Raw genomic sequence first — 14,810 nt, 5'->3', positions numbered from 1 at the left:
TTCCTCCCTCTCCACTGTCAAGACTTAATCCTGTCTTCCATTGAAGCAATTTTTTCCAGTTATGGGTAGGTACTTTAGTATGGCAAAGCTGATAAACAAATGTACCACGTGGAAAAGATTACATCATTGAAAGACTTGGATAACTCTCTAAAGGGAAGAAGGAATGGTGGTGGGAGAAGGATAGATGGAAAGGAAAGCAGTTCAGTGAGCACACAAGTGCTGCTGTAGCCTGGCCAGAGAGGTTCGATGTGCACATCCTTTGAGATCTGAACTAGAGCGTGCAACCGAGGAAGGATAATATCCGTGCCCAAACTAAGAAGGAGCCAAGCGTTAAGTACACCTTAGGGCTCCCTTAAGCTTATTGAAGGGCATTTATTGCCCTCTAGTGTTTCTCACTGCACAGCTACTGTCACTTGCGAGTGCGGCGTGCTGCAGCAGAGGAACAGGAGGGAGTGTATCCCCATGAGGTGTAGCCGGAGCCTTTGGTGGCATCGGGGGTGCAAGGGACCGAGGAAGTAACTCGTTTGCATTACTCTTCTTCACAAGTTATCATGGATGTGACTGTAAACAGAAACTGAGCATGAAGACAAATGTGAGGTGTGTCAAGCTTGCTGTAAGAAGGAGCCCAAATTCTGGCTTACATAATGGGCTTACGTAAATTCATAGCAGCTGAGTGCAAGCTCTTAAACATAATCAATCCTTCTTACAGCAACAGCTGAGTGTGTACTGAAATGCAGAGCAAAACCATGTAGGGAAGTTTACTAAATAGATGCCTGATTTAATTTGGCTTCTAGCTGGCATCAAAAGCCAAGGTAAAGCAGGCAAGGAGTTGATTTCACTGAAAATTCTATGTGACTGGAAAGTGTGGGGTGTTACAAGGCCTTTCATTCTGCAGAGCTGATTTAGTTCAAGACACTTGAAGTTTTTCAGTATCCAGGTGAGTGATGTCTCCTGCATTTTCCTTGGCTTCTGTGTCCTCCCATCAAAGAGAGGACACAGTATGCAAATAGACTTACAAAAACTTCTTATGGGGCTGACACACCAATATGCAAACTCTGAGATGTCCTCTATGCACAGAAATTGGAAGAAATCTGAGCTACTGAAATGGATGATGAGGCTAGGCCCAGCTCAGTGCTGAGAACCGAAAATGTTTTTAGGGTGCTAGCAGAAACTGCATTGTAGTGTAGATCATGTGTTTTTCTTCCACCCACAGTCAAGTACTCCTTTAACAAATGTTGCTCATTCATAATCTTGGAAAAACATCAGGTGTACGTATGTGAGTATGTATTAGGTGTTTTTTTGGTGATGTACCACTTGAGATGCTGTGCTGCACTAGGAGATGTCTTGTTCAGACAAGAAGCTACATGTCCTGTTTCTTCTTTACCCCATTCATGCAATGGTAACCAGTTACAAGGGGACCTGGGGGGCATACTGCTGGCTAAGCTGTATTTATCTGATGATATGTGTTGACTCTAAACACTGTGTTGCAGATCAAATTTTGTATATGATCAAAAAAAGGCTTCTTTTTTGTCTTGTGGTTAAGGACAGTGGGTGGGGATTACTAAGATATGTCCAAAATGCCAGTTTAACACAAGCTGGAGGTTCAAAATCCAAAAAGTGCATCAAATTCAGATACTTACTGGGTTTTGATCAAACTTCACTTAGAAAAATACAATAAAATTGGCCCCTTGCATATCACTTCCCTCATTTACTTTTACATTACGGTATTGATATATACCATCCTCCTGAGCTATTTTTTTTGTTGAAGAGGGGAGTTAAAAAATGTAAAATTCTACCTGTGAGACAGAGTTACTATTTATAGTGTTTAATGTAAGTATTTTGGTTTCTCCAAATGGGTGTTAGTCTGGCTTCAAAGACATTCAGATGACAAAGATTCTTGTGCCTAAGAGAAAATGTGTTCATCAAAGAGATGTGGTGGGAATCTGTGACAGTCAGTCTAGACAGTCCCTGAGCTATTGCTGTGACAGTGACTGTGCTGATGAGGAAGCAGCAGCACCATAGCAGTCACATGCAGTGGTGACCTCAAAGACATTTAGCAGTAGCTCCTGATGGGAGGTACGCCTTGGGCAGCTGGGTAGATTTTTACTAAGTATACCGTGATCTTTTTGAAATAGTGGACAAAATGGTGTGAGGATGGTCTGCATTACCTGACCATGCAGGTTATTCTGTCTCAGAGACTGCTCAGCAGATTTTACCAGTGCTGCTTATAAGTCTGGTTTCCATTACATATATGACAGATCCAAAGTGATGATGCAGGGGTTTTATGTGCTATCAGACCTGGAATTCAGGATGCCAAGTGGGTTTATAATTTTAGGGCCATGGGCACATAACCCTTTTGGTAAACTAGAAATTAGAGATTAGGTAAACTGTGAGACTTGCAGATCCTAAAGTGAGCAGAACATCAAATCTAGAAGCTGAAATGGACCTTTCCTCAAACATAATGACCATTCCTTCCTGAATGCTTCAGGCTGTGTTGGAGGACCTTTTTCTTTTAAGCACTTTGATTACTTTATCTATATGGATCAGATGAGTAGCTGAATCTGGTCTGCATCCAGTGCTTCATGTAGACTAAGGATACCAGATTAATTTGCTTTTGTAGTTGTCAATCAAGCTGTTAATACAGAAAAGTTTGGATGAAATGCTGGGGAAGATATTAGTGCCAGAAACATACAATTATTATTTATTTTTAGTGTATTTTTTTGTGAGAAAAATCCTTGAAAGAAGTGGATTTTTGTCCTAGAGGCAGTGTTTTGTCACCTTTTGAGAGAGGTGTAAACACTGTGTCCTTAAGTCTAATGGCAAAACAGGAATGAAATTATTCATTGACTGCAGGAGATTAATGTTCAGATGTTCAGAGTGTGTGCAAAACAGACTCTTAATAAAATAATGAAATAGCAAGATCTAAGTCCTCTTTGTGTTGTGTGTTTTATGGCTTTTTTAGGTTTCTTTTGGGTTTTGTATGGTTTGGGGGTTTTGTGTTTTTTTTGGTTTTTTTGTTTGTTTGTTTTTGTTTGGTTTGCTTTTGTTTTTGTTTGAAAATACCTGCTTTCATTGAAAGATAATTGCTATCTGCCTACCTATCTGGACACTGATGAAATTCCCAACTGATCCTCTTACAGTAGTGAAAGAGAGAGGGCTGTGATGAAAGTAGGTGATAAAAGTGCAGGCAACTGAGGGAATGGCAAATCCTGCCTCCACATATTCCTTAGGCAGCAATCTGCAAAAGGCAAATAACTTCAAGGTGAGAGATTTTGTCATATGGACTTCAATTAATCTTATTAAGACTTTTCTGCTAAGGTTTTAGGTTGTGTTCAAAAATCTCATTTTTCCAGAGTTGTAAATAAATTTTTGTCACAGATGGGTTCTCTTTCTGCATAAGCAATGGATAAATACTTCATTCGTACTTCTTTAGAAATTTCTCTTCGTAATTAATCCAGGACTGTAGTAGCCTCTTGTCATGGGTTAGCAAGCACAGTCCCGGAAGTGATGTTCTTGCAAAGGAGTGCTTACAGCTTCCTCTGTGACCTAACAGAACCTATCAGCTGGCCAGTTTGAATATGGACAATTCTTTAAGCCACTTAAAATTGTGACTGCCTCTGTGATCCACACTTAAGAATAGAAACCCCCCACCAAGCTCTCTCTTGTTTCCAGCGCTGGGACAGGTGGCTGAGGGCCCCGTGCGGGGGCCAGTGGGCCCAGCCAGGCCCTGCTCGGGCCAGGCTGGGCCAGACCACGGCCATCCTGGAGCCGATGGGCCCTGTTCCACCCGCGGAACCACCCCACAGCAGGGCTGTGGGCAGCCAGAGCGGCTCGGCTTCCCCCCCCCTCCACTGCGATAAGTGACATTCCAGCTGCAAGGCCTAGGTGAGATTACCCCTTTTAGTGCTGTGAAGAGCTGAAAACCTGAGGGAAGAGAAAGAGGAGATGCTTAAAGCTGAAATTCTGTTGTAAAGCTATGATGTATCAGAGTACCCGTTGTAATTTCATGAAGATATGGGGGGTGGAGTGTTCAACTCGTGCTTGTGAGCAAAAGCACCTGCGCTGAGATAGGCAGATGCTGACGCAGCTGTAATTTCATGAGAAGTCTGAACAGGGAGAGATGGAAGCGATGAGGACTTTTGCTCCAAATGGGAAAGGAGAAAACCTCAGTTCCTAGAGATGCTCCCAGAGATAGTCCTAAAGATGAAGATGAGGAAGACCCTTTGCTCCAAGGGAAGGAGAAGGGCCTCTATTCTTAGTGATTAAATGCTCCCAGAGATGGGTGAAGAGAACTTTTGTTTCTGAATAGCTCAACCTTAAAATTGTACCCCAAAAACCTTCAAGAGTGGACCCTCAAAAGCAGTTGTGGGAAAAGCTGCAAGTCGTGGGAGGGGACTCACATGCGAGCAGAGAACCAGCCCGGGCGGCTGTCTCGTTGTGATAATGTTTTCATAGCATGGACAAGAGAGACTCCTCCTCCTAAATGGACTGAACAAGGTTATTACAGAAGTGGTAAACAGACTGAACATCTCAAGGGTTGTCTTTTTACATTGTCAGTAGGAGAAGGGAGAAAGGTGGGGGGAAGAGAAGTGTTCTGAAGGTGTGGTATAATTTTTTTTCCCTTCTTTTAGGTCTGTTAATAAACCTCTTTATATTTCTTTCAAGTTTGGTGCCTGCTTTGCGTTTCTCCTAATTCTTATCTCACAGAAGGTAAACAGTAATGAGTATTTTGGACCAAACCACTACACCTCTCATATCCAGTTACGTTAAATAAAATGTTACATTTGTCTTGAGGCTCAAGTTCCAAGTCTGACTAACTTTTCTTTGTCTTAGAATGACAGTGTAGTTTAATACATCTTTAATGTGTAATTCTACAAGTACTTAGAGCATAAATTAAATAAATAAGGAAAAAGGATTATAAATTCTTGCATTGCACTGAGGATGGAATTTTCTTCTAGGTGAAGAAAGACTAAGAGTGAAAGCCAACACAGGCATTTTGCAAAGCTTGAATTTCTTTTATGGTGTTTTGTGGTTTTTTGTTGTTTTTTTTTTGTCCTGTCCTGCCATCAGTAGAAGTAGAGTCAAGCAACAAGAAAATTCTTTGGGTACAGCAGAAAATTTTTGGCCAGAAAAATATACTGATCAATAAATAGAGATACCAAATACTTTGTCCATGCCATGTGTGTTTGCAATAACTGGTCCATCACAGTTCAGTAGGGCTGCTCTCATTGATAAAGGTCATTTATGAGCAAACACTGAGAGGCTACTTATGCTTTAACTTTTCCTGTTATGACATGTGGTTCAGTTCTAATTCTAGCATTTCAAAATCCTCTTCTTGAAGACAGGTGTGGGCACGAAAACGCTTTTGGCTTATAGTCAAACATAAAAAGGAGCTCTCTCCATTGCAGGAGTAAGGATTGCACTGCATGCGTGAACACCAGCATATGTTTCATGTTAATGAAAAATATCTGACAACTGCCTGTTGGACCAAGATGATGTTTTGGCGGGGAGGAAGGGATATTTTCAAGGCAGTTCATCTTCTCAAGAGGAACACTGTGATACAATGGTCTGCTGACTGCATGCTACCCTTCCCCTGTTAGGTGGCATTTTATTCTTGGCCCGGACATGGTGACTGAGCAAAATATTGCACGGAGGGGAAATTAACCATGTACTAACAATTACAAAACTCATCTCTTTGTTGTGCTTCTTTACCTTGCGTTCTGCTCCCATTTGGCAGTGTGGAGACTTACAGACCTCTGAATTCTTGTGTGAACTGTATTAAATCATTGTTCCTTTTCTCAAAGGTGTTATCTTTTCTAAGGGAGGTTAGGAAAGTTATTTTAGACTTCTTTGAGACATGCTGACTGCTTGCCAGTTCACAGAAGAGCTAGAGCTGTCCAGTCAGTCTGCTGTTCTCAAAGTGCCCATAGAACCAGCTTTGCTTGGGTGGGAAAGCAGTGCTGATAACAGAAACAGTTTATGTACAGCCATTCATATGTTAAAATTCAAGAGTGATTTGTAGAACACATTTTAAAGAAAAAGGCTGTCTAGCTATAAACGGTTACAATTTTTTTTTTATGTTGACAATTTTGTCATTGGAGTTTTTTTTTTTCAGAAATGGTAGAGCTGCAGAGTCTTGCAAGAATGTGATACTGGATTAGTAGGATTTCTTAAAGTAACTGTTTTGTGTTAATGAAAAAAAATCGTTTTTCTTTAATAGGAACTTTGAATCCTGTGGTTACATTTCCTTCTGCAGTGGTGTAGTTATAACAAAAATATTGTTGGTTTAAACATAAAAATCACAGGATCATTGTGCTGGCTGACATATTTATCTTCATTTATTCTGTAATTTTGCCTTTAGTTGCTTTGGAACCACTTGTAAAATCTATAGAATTTATTTAGTGAGACAATATCAGTAATTGCAATGCTACTTAATGTACTGATGTTGTTGCTCAGTAGTGCATTGTTCGGAAATAATGAGGATTTATTTTAGGTAACACTTTGATGCCAGCTCCAGTAACATAAATGATGCTGCCAAATAAATTCAACTGAAGTAAATCCTTTGTTCTGATCTCATTATTTCAGTTTTTGCTTTTAAATGCATGGATATAATTGCTTTAGACTAGGGCCTTATTTTTTTTTAAACATGAATTGACAGTTTTGTTTGGGGCACTTTAGCAAGTGTAAAGCAAAGAAAAATGGTGTGTGTGGTTTTTAAGAGGCAATAATGAGTTCTTCAAGACAGTATAGCTGTAGCATCCTTTTTTAAAGAAAAAATCTGAAATGTACTTCAGTAGGCCCATTCAGAGTACTGAGGTGTCACAAGCATAAGGAATGTTTATAAAGATGTGTAAGTTTTCTCCCTAGACAGCTGTACAAGTAGACAGGAGCTGTGTTGTCTTGAGGTGACTTTATGATGTGTGTCCCTTATTGCTGCTGCATATCCAGACATGATTCCTGTGCCTTTCTGTGTCTTTAAAACTGGGTGTTAAAGATACAGACAAATTTTTCAAAGCAGTTTGTGCTCCAAGGTCACTCTATCTCTCTGCATGCTTCTGCAGCAGCAAGCACGGAGGAAGCGCCCTTTGCTGCCTTTCAGCCAGATTTGGGCTCCGTTTCTCCGGAGAGAGACGCAGAGCTAATTTTTTTTTTCCCTGGGACTTTGACTTCTTCTCTTCTGGAACTGTTCAGAACTTTCCACTGAGGCCCAGAGGGGTCCCAGGCCAACCCAGCTCCAAAAAGAAGAGAGAGAGAGACCATACCCAAAGAAAGGACTCTGGGGATTTACCAGATTCTCTCCACAGCAAGAGGTTTTATTCTCTAGCATTATTCTTTTCCCATTGTGCATTGTGTTTGTTAAATAAATAGGTGTTTTTCCTTTCACTTTCCCCCGAGGAAATTTTTTTTTCCCTGAACCTGGTGGGGGAGGGAGGGCTGTAACCTGGCTTCTGTCAGAGGACATTCAAATTTGGACATTCCTCCGAATTTGTCTCAAACTGGGACATGTGTGAAAGGACTTGAGAGGAAGTAGGAATGAAGCATGGGACAGAGTTACAGGTAGGAGGTAAAGATGATGTTCCCATGTAAATGAGGGAGTTTGCCTGGCTCTTGTCAAATTTGTCTTGTGACTCGCACAAATAAGAGCTATTATGGGTGTGAGTAAGTTAAAGTATCCTATTAGATGCCCAGTCTTTAACAAAAACCTGACGTGGTTTCAGTGGAATAATTTTCACTGGAACACATTACAGTTGGGATATAAATTCAGTACTGGACAAGTTATCTTATAAGGGAAAATGGTATCTGGTAGGAGAGGTTTGGAATTGATGACTGACATCATGCTGAGCAATTAAAGTAGCTGCACAGCTGTGCTGATGTCACACAGCTGACTGCTTCTATATTTATGTCTGGGCTATTAAAGTGTAATAACAACAGAAAGCAAATGGCTGAAGGTTTTTATGATAAAATGATGAGAAAAATCACAGATGTTTATTGAAGTGCTAGTGTCTTGCGCTTTCCAAGGAACAAAGCAACCATTTCCCTGTTTCACCATTTTAAAAGCACTGATGTAGCAAAGGTCTAGTTCCTGGCAACTGGTTTTGTCATACAGAGGTGACACAGGGCAAGTAATGTAACGAAAAGGTTTAGCTGGAGTGCTCACATTATTGCCTGATTTATGAAACTGGGCCTCTTACATTTGAGAGAATGCAAGAAAAAAGGCTGGCCTGTCATGCACACAGCTGTGGGCTGGAGCAGTTGTTGAACTGAGGCTGAAGGGACATGAATGAGACTCACAAGGACTGTGGTTCACATACTTCACCAGAGCAGGCCCTGTTTTCCTGAATTCAGGAATAGCCATGCTGTAGGATATTACTTGGACTATAATCTGTTGCAGAAATATGGAGGTTTTTTGCCTGTGCTAGGTGTCACTTGAATGTTCATAAAACAGCTATCCACATTCCTCATATTTGGTGTTTCCTGCAGCAGTCCTGCTCAGGCAGCTGAATTCTGCCTCATGGCTCTTCAGTGAAGGTACTGATGTGGGAACCCCAGAAGAATGAGGGAGAATTTATGTGTTCAGTTTTTATGAGTGGAGGATGTGTCCAGGGATCAGTCTGCAGCTGGTCTTTTTTAATGTAAGGATTTCTTTTTCTTTTTTAATGGCTAATTAGTTAAATTTTGTACTGATGCTTTTGCAGTGCTGCATTCTTCTAGAGACAGTTCTAGAGAAATGACTGGATGCAGAAATATCAATGTTATTGACAATTTTCTCCCCAAACTGAGTTTTTCTGATGTGCTAAAGATGCTACTTATCTTCTCTTTCCTCTCCAAAAGAAACAAACAGTCTGTCAATAACCATGTATGAAACATGTTTTGATAGGGCAAAGAAACCCCCTCTCCTGCTACAAGAGAGAGAACACAGCTTGTGCTCAGCACAGAGTGGGAGTGTCCTGTGAGCTATGTAGATTTCATGAACAATGATTACCAATGTTGTCTAAAGTACAGAAATTGCAGAGGGTGCTCTGGGAAAGCTGATTGCCTACAGCTCTGCTTACAGGGGAAATGCTGACAATTTTGGCAGGAGGGAAGGTGAAACTGATTTCCATGGGAAAACACAAACAAAGAAGGCTGTAACTTCCCCTCCCATACATTGGCCACAGGACAATGTGGGTTCCCCCACGAAGGTAAAGCTGTCCTAAATGCTGTGTTGTTATGGGACTGTGAATGACATCTTGATTTACCCTGCAGTTGTTTTGAGTAGAGCTTTCTGACTTGGTGTGGTGCTTGTTCCTACCCTCTGTGAGTCTCTGGGGGCTGGAAACCCTGAGGATAGTGATTCCCTCAGATATGGTTAGAGCTGCCCTGGAGGACTCTGCTGAGCAGAGTTGCCCCATGGAGAAGAGGAAGCCTTCCCTCAGCACCTGAACAGAAAGGGAAGCTGACTTTAAGGAGGCAATTCCTTTAAGTTGCTGGAGACCCATTTAAGCTGTGGTTGCATTAGCAGCCCAGAAAGCCAGCCTTGGCCTGGGCTGCATCAAAAGCAGTCGTGGACAGCAGGTTGAGGAAGGTGATTCTGCTCCTCTACTCTGCCCTGGTGAGACCCCACCCAGAGTCCTGTGTCCAGCTCTGGAGTTCCCTGTTGAGGAATACCTTCAGTGCAGGTAGCTGGGGTGCAGCTATAGTTGGAGCTGCAGGATGAGCTCTGGGTGGGAGCCCCAGGCAAGAAGCCGTGAGGAGCTGACCCTTTGCATAACAAAGGGTCCAGGGACCAGTGGCCCATCCAGGTGACACTCAGAGACAGGACAGCAGCCAGAAGACTCAGGAGGAAGAGCTGAGACTTTTGCACCCTTAGACGGTAAGGATACAAAAGATCAGGGGTCCTTTGTTCAGGATCCCTCCTTGGAGGCACCAGGTTGGACTTCTGTGTTATTGTGCTGTGATTAAATGGCTTTATGGAATGAAACATCTCAGGCCCTGCTATGGGAAATCTGGGGTCAAACTGATAAGGAAGCTTGGTCTGATTATGCGGGTGGGGTGTGTAAGGAGTCATGCGGGCACCCTTCAGCTCACTGGAGCCACCTGCTGTGAAGGGGTTTTGGCCCCAGCAGTGAGAGCCCCTGGCCTTGGGGGTGACTGCCAGAGTGTCTGGTGAATGGCCAGACTGGGAAGCTTCCTTAATATCACCAGCACAGGAAGAACATGGACCTGTTTGAGTGAGTCCAGAGAAAGACCATGAAGATGATTAGAGGGATGGAGCACCTCTCCTGTGTGGAAAGGCTGAGAGAACCGGGATTGCTCAGCCTGGAGAAGAGAAGGCTCTGTCTAAGGGAGAGCTTATTGTGATTTTTCCATGCTTGGAAGGGTCCTAAAAGAAAGATGGGAAAGCATGTTTCAGCAGGGCCTGTTCTGACAAGAGAAGGGATAATGGCTTTAAAATGAAGGAGGGTCAATTTAGATTAGATGTGAGAAATAAGTTTTATACTATGAGTGGTGAGGCACTGAACAGGTTGCCCAGGGAGGTGGTGGGTGCCCCACCCTCTGCCTGACACTCAAGGTCAGGATGGACAGGGCTCCGAGAATCCTGACCTAGTAGAAGATGTCCCTGTTCATTGCAGCAGAGGTTGAACTAGATGACCTTTTAAAGGTCCCTTTCAACTCAGACTGTTGTATGATTCTATATTATAGTGATGTTTAGAAGGGGAGATGCAGGCTTCCTCTTCTGCTTGTGGCTGGAATAAAAGGTAATGTTGCAGCAGGAGGAGGGGGAAGGAAATTCTGGAGAGAAATGAATGGCTGGCCAGGCTGCCTCTTCTGTATTGGTGGGTTTTTTAGAATCTCATGTGCCCTGATGCCATTTTAAAGACCTTAGATTCTGCAAGATGCTGTTGTGTAAAAAGTAGTCCAGTAAGGAAACAGTTCACTGGCTGACTGTGTGCTCATCTCAGCTTGTAGAAGAAGCTATTACATAGGTTAAAAACATTAACCCAAATACAAACACAACAAATGCAAATTTGGGAGCATGTGGTGTTCTCGGTGGTGGTGAGAAACGGGGCTGGTTTGAGACAGCAGCCTGCTGCTGCTGTGGAGTCCTGTAAGTATTTCACAACCCTGCTTCAGGACATGAGGCATCAGTTCATAGTTAAAGTACAGAGGTAGATTGCAAAGAGGCTGAAGCAAGATAAAACTTGCTAGATTTAAATATGAAGGCTGGTTGCATATTTTTCATCTGGATACATAATTCAAAGGTAAAAGGGTGTTAATGCAATAACGACATGGTGATACCAATTGCAGAAAGCCTCAGTGGTGTATTATGCTAAAAGAAATTTCCTACATTCACTCACAAGAGGTGGCTGGGACTTGACACCTTAAGTCTAGATGATTCCCATGAATTTATTTTCTGTGGGAACCTTCAATTGTTTCAAATAACTAGGTTGTCAAGTGTCTAGCCTCTTGGCTAATCACCATGGTAGCATGTGGCAAATCATTAGTTTTCTTTCTCCTGCTGTGGTAAATGGTCTGTTCTTTTGGTTTGCTTTTCAAAGTCAGTGCCATAGCACTTAGCCCATGGCTTTCTCCATATGATGGATAGAAAACACTTCAAGCACAATCTGATATAGTGTATGTTACTGCACAGCCTTGGCAGATGCTCACTAATCACTTTCCAAAATGTTTCTTGAACTTATCCAAATGTTACAAAAAAAAATCTTGCTGATTATTGTTCTTTGGACCATTTGTTGTGGTCTTGGTTGAATTTCATCTGTACTTTCAAACGGGGTGGGGGGGGGGAAGAGGAATTCAGTGGTATGTGGAATGGAGCAGTAAATGTCATCCTCTTTTTTTCCTTGTGCTTATAGACACAGGAATGTTCAAAGAACACAATCTGTCTCCAATCCTCATGTTACCCTACAACATTTTAGTGGTCATTTGACTTTCTTTTGGCAAAAGTAATGGGTCTCTCCTTGGTCCTTCATCAAAACTTTTGTATTACAAACTCCATGACATAATGAATTAAATATTGTTGATATTTTGATGTGGTAAAGATTACTTTAATTTTCAATGAAGAAAAAGAGATCACAAGGAAACCCCTTCTAGGAACAGAGCCCACCCTTTGCAGACATCCCAAATGTTGCAGATGGTATAAAATAATGCCTAAGGTAACCTGTAGTGCTAGATAAACTACTGACAATAAAATTCTAATGCCAGGCTAAGCAGCAGTTAAGGATACAGGAATGATTAGATAAACAGCAGGGATTTTTTTTTTTCTATTATTATGGACATGCCTGTTGTTTACTAGAACTGGCAACTATGAGGCTATGAAGTACTTTACTTAGGAATATCTCTTGGCTAAGATTTGATAGAATGGGGCAAGTAGAGTCATACAATAATTCATTTATATGAAATTAAGGGCAAAAGTTCATGATCTTAGCCTACCTGGTGACCCCATGTGTGAAACTTTCCATGTGTGTGGATCCCTCATCTGCCAGGCACAATGCAGATGTTTGGAGAAGCAAAGTGCACAAATTGTTGCTGTGTGCTATGATTAGGTGTTTAAGTTGCCTGGGGCTTGCCAACCCTCTGAATGGCTAATCTTAGAGAGGTAGAGTTAAAAACTAATTGCAACTGAATTTGATGTCCTTCTGGTTTATATGATAAACTGATGATTTTTTTGGACACAAGTAATCCCTGTAGGCTTAAGAATTTAAAGGTGTGATGAAAATTTTTTCCATATATTCATAACTATATATGTTTGCAGTATTGAAAGGGGTTTTTGCCTGGAAATTTCTATGCCTGAAGAGGACAAAATTATCTTCAGGGTATTTTGGAATAAAAGAAGCCTCTGTCATTAAAAGAGAGAAAAATATAAAACTTTTGAGAAAGACTGCTTATACCACAGACAATATTGTGCAAAACAGGGTTTACAGGCCTGAATCCCAGTTTTAGTTGTCAGCTGTTTAATTAAAAGAATGGTTTATGAAGGAGGCGTGTACTTGCATTCTTACTATAATTATAGCCTTATTTTGTCTGCCTAGGTGGTGTAAAAATATTTTAAAAACAAAGCTACTGTAAGTTAATTACTATCTTAGACACTAATGTCCCCACATAGTTTCACAGAATCAAGGAATAGTTGAGGTTAGAAGGAGCCTCTGGAGATCATCTAGTCCAAGCTTCTTGCTTAAAGCAAGTCAATAAAATCAGCTTGATCTAGACACTGTCCAACTGAAATTTAAATTTAACCAAGAATGGAGGCTCTACAACCTCTCTGGGCAACCTACTCCAGTGCTTTACCACCACCAAAGAAGTTCTTGTTTATTTTATGTTTAAGTGGATCTTCTGGTATTTCATTTTGATCCCATTGTGTCTTCTCCACTTACTGCATACCACTGAAGAGAGTCCAGCTTTATTTTCTTTTTCCCTTCTCTTCAGGTGTTTATACACACTGATATGGTGGGCTGCCCCAACCAGTTGCCAGGTGCTCAGCAAGCCACTCTATCTTTCCCCTCCTCAGCTGGTGAGGGGAGAAAAAAATATAATGAAAGGCTCATGGGTTGAGATAAGGACAAGGAGAGATCACTCACCAGTTACCATCATGGGCAAAACCGACTTGAAGAAATGAACTTAATTTATTTATTACCAATCAAGTCAAGATAATGAGAAATAAAACCAAATCTTAGAATACCTTCCCCCCACCCCTCCATTCTTTCTGGGCTTAACTTTGCTCCCAGTTTCTCTATCTCTGCCCCACAGTGGTGCAGGGGAACAGGGAATGGGGGCTGCAGTCAGATCATCACACATCTCTGCTGCTCCTTTCTCCTCAGGGAAGGAGGAGCACTCCTCACATTCTTCCCCTGCTCCAGTGTATGGTACCTTCTGTGTGGTGCAATCCTTATGGAACAGGTTTCTCCAATGTTGGTCCTCCATGGGGTCACAAATCCTGCTTGTGTCCAGCAAGGGCTTCTCACAGGGTCACGGACTCATTTGGGCATCCACCTGCTGCAGCGTATGGTCCCCCATGGGCTATGAGAGAAATACATTTTCTTGAACAAATTAATTTGCTAAGAAAACTTAAAGTTTTATTTCCTGTCCTACCTTTAGCAGTTATGGATGAAGAAGGTAACTCTTACAACTCATTATCTGGCTGGTACTTCCAGCTTCTCTAACGTGTTCGATTTTCTCATGAGTACAAGTTGCTTTAGTTTCCTGAATACTCTCTTTCTTAGTATTTCTTTCAAAGCTACAATACCCGACATAAACCATCTAGATAAAAACCTGCATCCTGAATGCTGTGGGAAGTTGTGCATTTTGCTGTGGTATTTGGTGGGAAAATTACAGAATGTGCAACTAGGCCAGTAAGTAAAATCAAGCTCCCAAGTTGAAATTCAATTAAATGGAGGGAATCTCTATGTTTCTAGACAGAAATACTTGACTTGAGTGTCTTCTTGACATCTTCTTGAAGATGTGGTCTGCAGAAGAACTTACCTTCTCCTATCCCTACAGGAACTGTATCTTCTTTTTGAATTAGATACTGAATAGAGGAGATGTGGTCATATCACCAAGACAGCTTGAGTTCAAGAAGTGTTTGGACAACACTCTCAGGCATGTGGTGTGACTTTTGGAGTGTCTTGTGCATGGCCAGGAGTTGGAGAGTTGGACTTGATCATTCTGATGGGTCCCTTTCAATTCAGTATATTCCATGATTCTGTGATTCTACGACTACGATGCCCCTGGCAAAAGAATCAAATACGAATTGTGTAAAATTGCTTTCCTGTACACTCTAAGATCCTACTGAGATATAAGGTATGTTTTCCTAGAGA

At 41.7% G+C, this 14,810-nt stretch overlaps 1 protein-coding gene across 1 annotated transcript in view; it reads left to right on the top strand.

Moving 5' to 3' along the window:
* The first annotated feature begins 761 nt into the window (after nt 1-761).
* The window catches only part of FBXL7 (F-box and leucine rich repeat protein 7), a 287,995-nt gene continuing 273,946 nt past the window's right edge, over nt 762-14,810 (top strand). Inside the window, exon 1 of the mRNA XM_042048815.1 lies at nt 762-937. The gene's annotated coding sequence lies outside the window, so the exon portion shown is untranslated. The remainder of the gene's footprint in view (nt 938-14,810) is intronic.

Source organism: Corvus kubaryi, unplaced genomic scaffold (genome assembly GCF_017639235.1).
Source record: "Corvus kubaryi isolate FWS band 111438036 unplaced genomic scaffold, C.kubaryi_AGA036_p1.0 68, whole genome shotgun sequence".
NCBI classification, from domain to species: domain Eukaryota; kingdom Metazoa; phylum Chordata; class Aves; order Passeriformes; family Corvidae; genus Corvus; species Corvus kubaryi.
The sequence above is the reverse complement of the archived record's forward strand: the minus strand, read 5'-3'. Positions and strand labels throughout refer to the sequence as shown.